This window comes from Ambystoma mexicanum, chromosome 3q (genome assembly GCF_040938575.1).
Source record: "Ambystoma mexicanum isolate Mex_15411 chromosome 3q, UKY_AmexF1_1, whole genome shotgun sequence".
NCBI lineage: Eukaryota > Metazoa > Chordata > Amphibia > Caudata > Ambystomatidae > Ambystoma > Ambystoma mexicanum.
Window position 1 is genome coordinate 189,091,063 of NC_090926.1, and position 12,784 is coordinate 189,103,846.

Genomic DNA, 12,784 nt, shown 5'->3' on the forward strand with positions numbered 1-12,784 from the left:
GTAGAGGTGGGGCACAGAGAGGATGGATCACTAATGGGAGTGACTGACAGGATGGGAGTGGGGCTTAAACATCTCAGTCGTCCACGGGCATCGCATCGGTAAACGGTTAATAATGTCCTGACACACGGATTGTGGCAAGTGTTATAGGTGTCGATGGTTGTAGTGGGAGGTTAACTGTTTTGTGTAATAGTTGGGGGCTAGGATGATGGGTAATGATGTGAGGAAATAGTGTATACGGTGCGTTTGTGACGTGAGCAGTGAGACACCGAAAGAGTTACTAATTCCCCCTCCCACACCAAAGTTCTCGCTCCCCACAACGAGCCGGAACCTTTAGATCGAGCCCCCCTTTCATCTCCGCCTCTATCGATCAAGCCAGATCATACTGCTCGGAAACTCCGATCTTTCCCCCAGGGGAACTTAATTCAGGACCTTTACAATGCTACACATTTCTTCCTTGCCAATTTATCACACAATTCTGACTGTTGGCTAACTTTTTGATACACAGGTCAGGAGCACCGTTTACGCCCCGCATTCCTCTTTATACTTTCAGTTTCTAGCAACCCCTCCTCGTGCATCATTTCGCAACCCCCACTTAAATCACCACCGGACTACCGATTGACCTTTTCAACATGTCATTACCGGCTTTTGGTTGAAACGTTATGAGCCAATCTCCCTAAAAGCCACACAACATAACCACCATCTCTTTAGCTTTTTTTCTTCCGCTTATGCTACCCGATTTCTACATTTCGTTTTCGGCGCTGAATCCCATTGTAACAGCTGTCACGTAAAAAAAAAACAAGCATTGGCAATGCCAACAGTTTGGTCTTCAGTATGGGCATGGCAGGCACTGCCATAGCGGTCTAAACTGGCCATTGATGAAAGGATGTGCAGAATAGTGTGAGTACTTGGACATCCAATAGCAGTGCCTACCACTTCGATAAGTAGTCTACCAGCACAATCCTGTGTTTGTGTTCTGGTTTCATTAAGTCTAATGGGCCTATGAAATTCAGCTTAGGTTTTCGCCACACCCCTCTGTTAGGTGCAATGGAGCTTGTCTGACCTTTTAGTCTTTTATCGCTGTTGAAGCATTCATGATACCTTTCTGTCATTGGGGTCCATGCCAGGCCACCAATAGGATTCTCTGCTCCCCAGGTGTCCTGCGTGAGCACTGCTCACAGGCCTGGCCTCAGGGAAGGTGAGCCGGGCAACCGGCCGGGGTGCCATGCCCCCCAGGGTGCCATTAGCCCCTGCCACACCCGCTCGGGGGAGTCTTTCAAGGGCTCCCCTGAGCTGGCGTAGTGGGAGAAGGCGCAGCAGGCAGGCGCATTCATTGTCAATCAGGTGCTCAGCACCTCATTGTCACCAAATGTGCCCCTCCGCTGCAGGCACCTTCACCAACAAAAGGTACCGTTAGCCCCCCACCACACCAGCTCGGGGGAGTCTTTCAAGGGCTCCCCTGAGGTGGCAGAAGGCGTGGCAGGCGCCTCATTGTTAGTCAATGCGCCCGCGGCATCGGAGCGCATTTAGGAACAATAGGGTGCTAATGCACCCTATTCATAGAATTACCTCCTCGCCAGAGCAAGGAGGTTTTTGGAGAAAAAAAAAGAAAAAGCGACACTTCATGGCCACGCCCCCTGTTGACCAAGGGCGTGCGGGGAAAGGGGGGGCGCCAATCCGCCCAGGGCACTGCTGCCCCTAAGGCCGGCCCTGACTGCTCATGATGGTTCTCCGCAGTGTCACCGGTGGGGTGGCTTGATCACCCCTCATTAGCATGCCATTGTATTCAAAGATCTCGTCAGCTACCTTCCAGTATGGACGCAGGCCTTCAGGGATCGCCTTTTCATCCAGCCAGCCCTTCCTGACCCATTCTGTGACATGTTTCGTTGTGGTATCTTTAGCAGCCTTTTCCTTCCAATGCTTCTCACTCATCTCGAGGAACTCCTTACTCCTGAGATCACCCAACGTCTCTACCACACACTCAGCTTTCACGAACTTGGTCGCTGTATCTCTTTGTTCGGGCATCCTGGACATGTAGTCCGCCTGGGCGTTTTTCCAACCCGCGATATGCTCTCATGTGTATTCTTGCAATTTTGTTGCGATTTGGGCTGGGCAGGGAGTGGATGTTCGGGTACCTCCTGGACTCAGCATGTGCAGCAGGGGCTTGTGGTCCGTTACTAACTGAAATGCTGTGCCCGCACATGTTCGAAAGTAGTCCACCGCCCAGGCACATGCAAGCCTTTCCTTCTCTATGGTAGAGTAGTTCCTTTCCACCTGTGAAAGTGTTTTTGATGCGAAGGGCACTGTGTGCTCCTCATCGCCCTTCTTCTGGGTTAACGTTGCCCCTAATCCATATGAACTGGTGTCAGTGATGATCCCCATTTTTCACTGTGGGTTAAATCGCTGCAGGCAGGAGCATGCGTGATGCAGTCCTGGACCTCCTCAAATGCTTTTGCCTGCTCTTCGCTCTACTTGTATTCTGCTCCTTTCTTGAGTAGTTCCCTCGCAGAGGCTGTAGTTTCTGAGAAGTTAGGCACACACTTTGCATAGTACTCGGACAGGCCTAGAAACAACCTTGTAGCCCAGGCACTCTCTTCCGTGGCCTGCAATATGCACTTATTGTAGCGTAGCCTAACTCCTACCTCTTGCAATTTGGATTACACCTAGTAAAGCACCCTTTTGTGAGTTTCCTGATCCTCGGCTTATATCAAGATGTCGTCCTGAAAGTACGACACGTTTCCTATTTTTTTTCCACAGGGAATCCATCATGTGTTCAGACGCGGCCGAGGACAGGCCAAACGGCATTTGCATTAACTGGTAGGTGCCAAATGGAGTTATGAAGGCTGTAAGAGGTATTGACTCGTGATGCAAACTGATCTGGGGATAATCGTCTCTCATGTCGAGCTTCGAGAACACTTTGGCCTCTTTCGTTAACATAATTAGTTTGTTGATGCCGGGTAAAGGGTAGCTGTCCAATACTACTTCAAGATTTAAGCTACGTAGATCGATGCAAACTCATAGATCACCTGTGTTTGTTTTATTTATGAAGACTACTGGGCTAAGCTGTTCAGACGACTCTACGGTTTCAATTGTCCCATCCTTCAACATCTTCTCGTGTTTGGCCTGTAGCGCACCTCTTGCGGTCGCAGGTGCAGCTCTCACCTCGTGCTTCATTGGGACGGCGCTTTATTTCAGTTTGATCTTGTGCACATAGTTCCTGATTTTCCCAGGTGTGTCGGAGAACAGTTCTGGAAATTGTTCTCTAGTGACGAACGCTCCTCCTCTGGCTATGGACAAGACCTGCCCCTCCACGCTGGTATCCAATCTGATCTGCAACTTGGCTTGTTCGTCCTGTCCCAATGCAGCCAGCCACTCTCTGAAAAGTATACCATGGTCTTCGTCACTCTTCCTTTGAACTCCAGTGTAGCTCTGATTTATCCCAGTAAATTCACGGTGGCACCGCCAAAGACTGTGGGGTTTTGCTTTGTCGTGCAGACTTCCACTTTCTTTGCCGACCATACCTTTGTATGTGTCTAACGGCAACAGGGTGGGGTCTGAGCCAGAATCTATCACTTTCGCCTTGTGTCCGTCCACCTTGATGATACACTGGGGCTTTTCTTTGCAAGCTGTGACACTGTTGACCATGATTACTGTGGGAAACTCCTCTTCTTCGGGTGAGACTTAGTCTCTGACCACGTCATTCTGCACCAACATCACTGCTTTCTTACCTCTCCACATGCAAACCGAGGCAGCATGTCCAAACCTGCATTTGGAACACTCCTTGTTCGTTGCGTGACAATCTCTGCTATTTGCCAAGTGAGTGGTGCTGGCGCATCTGTGGCACTTGAGTGTCTCGCGTCTTCCTGCCGTTTCCTCCTCAGCTTCCTGCTGCCCTTTGTACTGTACTACTTGCACATCTGGTATGAAAACCCTACCAGCCTACTCCTTGCGCCTGCAGGTTTTTTCCTTCACAGCTCTTGCAATCTGAACGGCTTTGTCCAGTTGAAGTTCCTTTTCTAAGATGAACTTGTTCTGGACCTTGTGATTGTTGGTGTGCACAATGAGCATGTCGCAAATTCTGTCTTCAGACGTGTCGCAGAATGCACACATCATTGCCAATTCTCTCAGTTTAACTATATACTCATCTGGTTCAGCCGGCTCGTGCTTTCAGCATTAAACCTGATTTTACGCAGGACTACGTTCTATTTGGATGCAAACCTCTTTGCTATCCTCACTGCTTCTTTATGCACATCATCATCATCGTTCCCCTCCGCAGCTTCGGGTTTAAGACCTGCAAAGGTTCTCTGGCTGTTCGACACCCAGTGCATTGAGCAGCATGGCCTTCTTCCGCACAGCAGGGTAACCACTGAAGCCATGGAATGATTGGCTTGGACTGCAAGAAGGCCGGGGGTGGCGTTGCTCCCTGCATCCTGGTGATTGCAGGTGATCCGTGAATCCTCGTCGCCAATTATGTTGCGGCAAACAAAGAACATGTACACTCTGGATAACTGGAACAGTGGCTTTCTTTGCCAACGAGTACACCACATATGACACAATTGCCTCACTGTGCTCTGACGGGTCACTCTCTTCCTTTCAGAATGGGCCGACCGAGCCTCTTCTCTGCTCTCCTCCTCCTCTCCTCTTGCTTGGTGACCTCAACATCCACCTTGACTCTCTTTACTTGTCAGGACCTTTCAGCAACCTATGTGACTATCTCTCCCTCTCTATTCTACCCTCTGGCTCCACTCACACGGCGGGCCACACGGATGCTCTCATCTTCACTGACATCCCACTCTCTATCCCCCTTACTACCTCTCTCGTGGAGCGATCGCTCTCCTCTCCCCTGGCAGCAACTCACCCGGCACAGCCAGTCGGCTTCAAGGTCACCAGACCCATGAAAAAAGTGACAGTGGCTGCCTTTGCCTCCACCTACTCTCCTCCCATTCTTGTGGCTGACTCCCACCCTGACACAGCCCTCACTATCCTTAATATCTCTATTTACAACACCCTTGATATCCTTGCCCCTGTCTTGAGGGTCCGACTGAAGCCTTCCAAAAAAGTGCAACTCTTGGTACGACTGCAACCTGGCTGCCCTTAAACGCAAGTGCAGGGCAGCTGAGCGGAAATGGAATTCGTCTGGTGGACCATCTGACAAACTGACCTGCAGCCTCCTTCAATGGCAGTATGGACTCTGAATCCGCTCCAAGAAAAGTCTTTGTTCAAGCCTGCATCTCTGCGGCATCAAACAACATGGCCAAACTTTTCAAAGTCTGCAAGGAACTGGCCGATCCTGCAGCAGCCTCCTCCTCTGTCACTTCCACCCAGGACCTCTTCTCAGCCCTGGCAGCACACTTCACCACAAATCCTTAAGACATCCTCTCGTCCCTCCCTCCACCCCACCCCCACAGCACACACCAGCACCTGTGCCTCTCTTGGCCCCACCTCCACTCTCCTCTTTCTCTCCCGTCGCACCTGATGAGGTCGCCAGGCAAATCCGGTCTATGAAGGCTTTATCCAAGTAAGGTGACCCTTTCCCTTAAAAAACCATCAAGGACGCCATTGACTCCCTCGCACCAGCCTTGCCCGGCCTTTGCAACCTCTCCTTTTCTACTGGAGTTTTCCCAACTGTTCTCAAGCACTCCCTTGTGCACCCTCTTCTCAAGAAACCCTCTGCTGACCCTTCCATTCCGTCAAACTACCGCCCGATCTCCATCACTCCTTTCCAGGGCAAACTCCTGGAGAAGATGAATGTCTCTCAGCTAAACCTCCACACGGAATAAACCAGTTGTTTACACGACCATCAGTCTGGCTTTAGAGCACCCAGATGCATGGAAACTGCTCTTCTGAACACCTCTGGAGACCTGCTCTCAAATCATGACACTAACACTCCCTCTGTCCCCATTCTCCTTGATCTCGCCTCCACCTTTGACACAGTTAACCACAACATCCTGATCTCACGGCTTCGTGACACCTTGGGAATCACAGGTCAGGCTTTGGCTTGGTTAACCTCTTTTTTTTCTTTCCGACCGCCCATTCCAGATCGAACTTGGTGCCTTTCTCTTGACTGTCACCCTCTCAGCCTGTGGCGTTCCCCAGGGTTCTAACCTATGCCCCTGGTTCTTCAACATCTACATGGCTACCCTGGCATGTGTGATTGCCACTTTCACCTCTAATGTCCAGTGTTATGCTTATGACACGCAACTATCCTTCAGGCTACCCTCAGCCGCCGCCTCCTCACTCCTACCCGACTGTCCGCTATTCAGCCATGGCATGCTGCAAACGACCTTTGTCTCAATGCCAGTAAAACTGAGATTGTTTGCATTGGGACCCCTGCTCCCGCTTTCACCCTCTCACTCTGGCCCGCCTTCCTTCGCCTGTGAGGCCAAAAACCATGGGGTCATCTTTGACTCCACTCTCTCCTTCTCCTCTCACATTTCTGACATCGCAAAAAAGTCTATCAACTACACCTCCTCAGAGGCACTCTACCTTTTCTCACTTTCCCCCAGCGGTGCACTGGTTCTCTACAGGCTGGACTACTGCAACAGCCTCTTCCTCAACCTCCTTGCTTCCGCCCTGCGCCCTCTGCAACCCATCCAGAACAGAACCGTGAGACTTCTCCTTGGCCTCAAGCCCAAGGACCACATCTTTCCGGTGCTGAAATCCCTTCAGTGGCTCCCCATGGCTGCAAGGATCCAATTCAAGACCCTATGCATTGTCCACAAAGCTTTCTCTGGCCTGGGAACTACTTACCTTCAACGTTGCCTTCCTAAATACTGTCCCTCTCGTGCCCTCCGCTCATCTACCGCCAACCTTCTGCAAGTGAGCCGGTTCTCCAAGCAGAGATTTGGAGGACGATCCCTTTCCTCAGCAGGTGCCTCCCTCTCGAACAGCCTCCCTGCAACACTTTTTCAAATCAGCCCCATAATGTTTAGTAACAAAGTTGCCACAGAGTTTTGTTTTTGTGTGTCTTTATGACTTGACTGAAAAGCTGCATAACGCATAGATTTTTTTTTTTTGATTTGACATCATCTTGCATTCATATACTTGTATTCTTCCGTTCCAAATAGGGAAAACGCAATACTGTCACACATTTATATATTTGTCATTTCAGTTCACAATGTGATTTGTGTGTACAAAATCCTGCGAACACACAGAGGACAGTGCTCCAAATCCGCGAGCACTGTCCTGTGTGTTTGTGGCGTTTTGCTTGCACTTTGGATTTCTAGCTCCCGCTGCCGGCATGCGCCACGTTGCCAGCAGCGGCGAGCTAGAAATCCTTAGTGCAAGCAAAATCCTATGAACACATAGAAGCCATTGCTTACTGCTCGCGTGAGCACTGTCCTATGTGTTTGCAGGATTTTGCCTGCAGCGGGGAGGTAGAAACCCTGAATGTAGTCAAAATCCTGCAAAAACACAGACATCGCTCGCGTTTGAGTGGATCTCTGGGCTAAAGACCCTGAGATACTCTTTGACGTGAGCACTGTGGGGTTTCATGTCTTATTGCAAGTTTCCTATTTGAACACTTTACAGTTGGTGTTAAAGTGGCAGGGAAGGAAAACAATGGAAAGGGAATGCATCGACGGACAAAAATAGAGGTTGGGCGAGCCAGACTATTTATATGTGAAGCCGAGCACAACCAGTCAGATTGCGGGACCATGCGGGGCAAGCATCTGCATGTGCTGTAAGGCATTGATACATATTAAAACTGATTTAAAAAGGACGAGCAATAGCACTAGGTATATTTTTAAAAAAGGAAATAAAACGCAGAAAGTGCAGAAATAATTACTGTTCTCAAAAGTATTGTCAATCACTTTAGCTATTTCGAAAAAAAGATTATACTCGCATGATTCAATGTATCTCTTTTTTTTTTTTTTTGGAAGATGCATGGTATCTTTCCCATTCAAAGATGGCCGCTATTTTCGGGCTTGTTTCCAGAGAGCTTCCTTAGAGACAGTCATCCAAGATGGCTGCCTCCATGAAAAAGCTGAGAGTTCCGAGATGGGCAAGAATGGGTGGGATTAGCATGGCTAGGGGCAGGGAACGGGAGGGCTTCAATAACCTAACAACTCTGTATCCCTCCTCAAATGTCATCTCCATTGGAAAAGCATTACAGACCCTCATTTAAAGCCCATATTTGAAGCTCTTATTTTAGTTGATCAGGAAGGATAGATCGAGGGCAACGCATTTGTCTTGGAAGCAAGTCAATGCAGCGCAAAACAGGCTTGAATCCTGATCTCGCACTTTTAAACTTGGTATTATGTGCGTTATAAAATAACAATTATAATAGTTTTGGCTTAAAGGTAGTGCTTTCAGCGCCACTTAATAGTCCAAACCAATCAGTCCACTTGAGCTCTTTATTCTAGAAGTCGTTCTTTATGCTCGAAGCCGTTTCAACTAATAAGGAGGCCCCAAAGTCATTTGTTATCAAAGATCCCAAACACTCTTGAAGGAAGTACACGTTTAAGGCTGGTGTATGGATAACATTCCGAATACACAACGCGTAATAACATACAATCTCAACCTCTACCCTACAATCAGCCTAGCGGGCTGTTAAATTTTACACTTGGGACCCACTCCTGAAAATTATTAACATGAGTTTTAAACGGGAATTGACAATCAACCGAAAATCGGCTCCGATTTTGTAGCTCTGAATGCCATTGACCCATCATGGGTAGAGTTTTAATGGTTCCTCAGGATCTGAAGCGGCCATAATAATAGAAGACCCACTCCTTCATTGGAAGTATTTAAACCTATCCTGCATTTAGAGAGAACCAAGATATAATTTGAATGTATAAACTTTCCCCATAAGAAGAGAATTATCTTGAAACGCGTTGGGCCACATGAATATTAAAGTTTTATGTTTAAATTGAAAAATGAAAGCCATTGTCTATTTTGTATAACTAACTTGACTATGAAAAACTGAATTTTGTGAATAAGGAATTATGCAAAAACATTAAGTATTTCACTAAACTGTTGGGCTCACATATTGAGCTATTGAAAGTGTGCAGGGGACGGGAGTTCCTTAATTGGGAACTTCTTTCTGTTATTAAGCTGAACGGGCTAGGCCACTTCATGTCCTTCTCCTATACTATAATCTCTGGTGCAGTGACCGGGTGGTGAGACTATATTTCTGTCTATCAATTAAATGATATATGAACTGAGGGATGCTCACTGCAGCAATAACGCAATCCTAAATTGTGGTCACTAATGCAAGAGCACAAGGAGATATGATTTTTAGGGGGGAAATTATGAAATCTGCCCCATCTGTAAGAGTTTTTATTTTTTAAATGGTGTGAACTTGTAAGGACACTGTAAGGACACTGCAGTTAAGTCACAGTGCGATTACACACTTTGTTTAAATAGGAAAGCAGGGATTTTAACCTTCTGAGCTCTACTTGGTAGAAATATTTGTTTTTGGCTTTCAGGGGCTAAGGTGCGAGGCGAGTGTGGTCTGTGATGGCTGTGGCTCCCTATTCCACAGGAAAACAACTTTGGCAGTCTTTCTACGTTGTCTATTGCTGGAGCAGGAAGAGCTCTTTACCGAAAGGAATAGAATTGCAGATCCGGCATGGAGTGCGAGGCGAGTGTGTTCTGTGGTGCTCTGTGGCTGTCGGACTGCTCTCCTAAAATCTTGCTAGGGTTGGATTTGAGGAGTTGAGCCACTGTTTTGGCTGTTGTAAAGAGGAAGACTGCACTCATTGCTTTTACTGTATTTGACCTTTCCTGTGTGGCGTGTTTGTACACTATAAAGTGTACTGTCCCAATACAAACTAAGGAATGCCCTACACCCCTTTCTTCAATTATGGGGGGTCTCCCGTTTTAGGATTTGAACTTTTTGTGTCCTGTTTAATCCTCATGGGAGAGGAGGGACGATCAAGTGAAGTGATGGTCTGGTTGCAACAAACTAGGTGAGGTCGGGGAGCGGATAACATGTAATATTCTGCTGCTTGACATCAGTAATAAAGGGAGAACCTCCTTTGTGGTTTCTACCAACCATAACGCTCTGTAATATGCTCTCGGACCAGAAAACCTCACGGGTCCTTAAACAAGTTTGCTTTCATGCATCCCTGTCGACATCTACCCCCCCCCCTTCCACCAGGGTTTTTGAACAAGCAAACGGATGCTGGTATTTTTTCATTTGGTCACCATCAATGCCATTCTTTCAATTTTAAAGACGGGGTTGTTGGGGAATTGGGAAGTAAATTATCCGCTAAGCTTGCCCTCCATTCTAAAGAAATGGCAGTGGAGGGTAAGGAGCCCTCCTCTTGCGCAACTTGTTTAGCAGAGCAAGACCCAATGATTTCTTTTTGATTCTCCTGGCAGAAAGCAAAGAGATTGTAAGGGAAATTTCAGACTTGAAGCTTGTCTCTTGCTGTGAAACTGAGGGTGCTTTCCAAAAGTCAGATCGAGTGCAGAATTCTCAGGCTGCGTTGAAACTTGTTACACCTTTACAACGGCACGACAACGCATGGTGACCGAGGAGGCTGGAAAATCAGCTCAACTTGCAATGTCCCAAGTCCGGGTGTCGCCTGTGTTTGGAGGATGGAGCTTAGGTAACACAGGGGTGTCCCCTGGTAGGGATAATCCAAGCACAAACATTAATCCTCTTTTAAATAGGGCAATGTGTGAAAGTTTGAAAAATGGTCCAACGTTCCATGTAGAAACTAGAGGAAGCTTGTTTGCAGACGTCTGACCCTCCTCTCTCAGTTGCGAATTTAGGGACTAATTTGTTTGACGGAACAATGTGTGTTGCTTTGTTTATTGTGTAGGGGGGTGATTTACGTGCAAGAACACAGTGATCACGGTGGCTTCAATGCTCCTAAGGTATTCCAAGACATTGAACAAGAACTAACGGCTCTATACAACCAACAAGAACTGGTGTCATGTGCGGTTATGGCTAATATGACAATCTTAAATGCGCTAAATGAAAAGATGTAATTTGTGGAGGGGTTTTTGAAGGGCCTGTACTTTAAACAGCTTGTTGACCCAGGGAAATGTACAACAGATTTGCAACGGCCTTTGGTCCTAAATGTGTGGTCTTGTGGGAGTGTCATTGAGAACTGAACCGTTGCTGGTTGCGGTGGGGGGGGCTGTAATTTACAGCCCCTGAGGGGTGCGGCAGACATCTTTGATGGCTTCCAAGGTGAAGTGGGGGAGGATGAATCTCCAATCCATCCAATTCTGGTGGCAGAAGAGTTTCTAGCAGATGGTGGGGGTGATGGCTCATGTGTGGAACTGGTTAGCTCCTACCTTGGTGGAAATGGGTACTTTCCCAATTTATATTCCAACCAGAGCAGAAAAAAAGAGCCAAGCCAATACTCCACAACCATGCAAGAACCACACCCACCCCAAAATATTATAATCGTGCTGAAACAAAATGCATTGAAGGGGTCTAAGAAATTCTACGCAACCTCATATCCCCCCTAACTCTCCCCTCCCACCCCACTGCCCTGGTAACAAACAAAAAATGCTGTTCGAAGAGGTGTTTGGGGGAGGGCAGGGGGTTAAGAATAGTAATGTGCAGCAACCTGAGAAGAGTATGACGATGATGAGGGAGGTTGCTTAGATGGGCTCTGCACTGATGACGAGGGTAATGGACTGCAAGTCATCCAGCGATGAGTGCATCTTTCCAACTTCTCTCCAGGTGGTTGCTTATGTAGGGGGTGGTTATGGAAGAGAAGTAGTGTCGGCAAGATAAGTAGATGTTGAGGCTGAACTACTGCTGTCCAGGACTGTAACTGTGCCCCAAGTGGAGTGTGTCCACCAAATTGACGGAGTAAGCATGGCTGGAGGTTCCGGGAGAAACGTCATTTTTAACATTATAGGAAACAAGTGGAGCAAACTGTGTTGTTAGGGACGTCGAAGGTTACTGATTCAAGCTTGTGTCTCCTATTAGTGTTTTTCAGAAGATCGTGGGCGAATGATCTTAACGTGATCATGTGTACTTAACCTGCTGAAAAAAGTATCCTTCTTGACACATAACTTCCTCTGATATTAATCGGGTGGAATTTTGGAATAACGCAGGATTCAACAAGGTAATACTCCACTTTAACTCTAGTCTAGTGAAGGAACAAGTTCATCAGGCAGCTGCTCTCTTGAATTCATGTGGTTTTTCTGTATACCTTGGGGACTTAAATTGTCAACGGGTCACCCCGTTATCAGAAGCACATGACCAACTAGTCGAGGAGGGAGGGTCATGACAACAGCTGACCTTAGTAAGTGCGTAGGAGATGGATCAGGTAGGAGGCAAATCATGGATCTCACGACAGAGGGCATTGTAAGTAGCCGGGACGAGAATTGGAGTTGGTTGGCATCTGCCTTGATAGCCCCTATTGATGTGTTCGGGGAATGGCTGTAAGTCTTTGAAGACAATCTCATGGAACACGTTGGGTTTTAAGCATATATCCTCGGAACCCAGCTCAGTATTTCTGAAACTAGATATTTTGTTTCCAGGAAACTTGACTTTCTGATCTACCTGACATAGATGGTTACATGTGTCTGTTATCTCCTGCTTACAGGGGGGTGGGGGGGAGGGTAGGCCGGCTGCAGACTTATTACTAGGCGTCCGAAATGATATTGGAATAACTGTAGCAGCTTTGGCCACTGAGAACCCCTTTGTGCAGGCAGTTGAAATGGAATGGGTCAGATTGACATATCTTAAGAGTTTTACCCTAATTTTAAACCTATATTGGAACCCAAGTGTGGTGGTTCAATCCTCCTACTTTGAATTGAGGATCTACTGTTTACTTGTCAGACTAGGAGGAAAAAGTAACTCTGTGATAATTTG

The 12,784-nt window shown here is 47.4% G+C and overlaps 1 protein-coding gene across 3 annotated transcripts in view; it reads left to right on the forward strand.

The window, feature by feature from the left end:
* The window catches only part of CERS5 (ceramide synthase 5), a 952,246-nt gene that overhangs the window by 222 nt on the left and 939,240 nt on the right, over positions 1-12,784 (forward strand). The gene's annotated exons all lie outside the window — the stretch shown is intronic.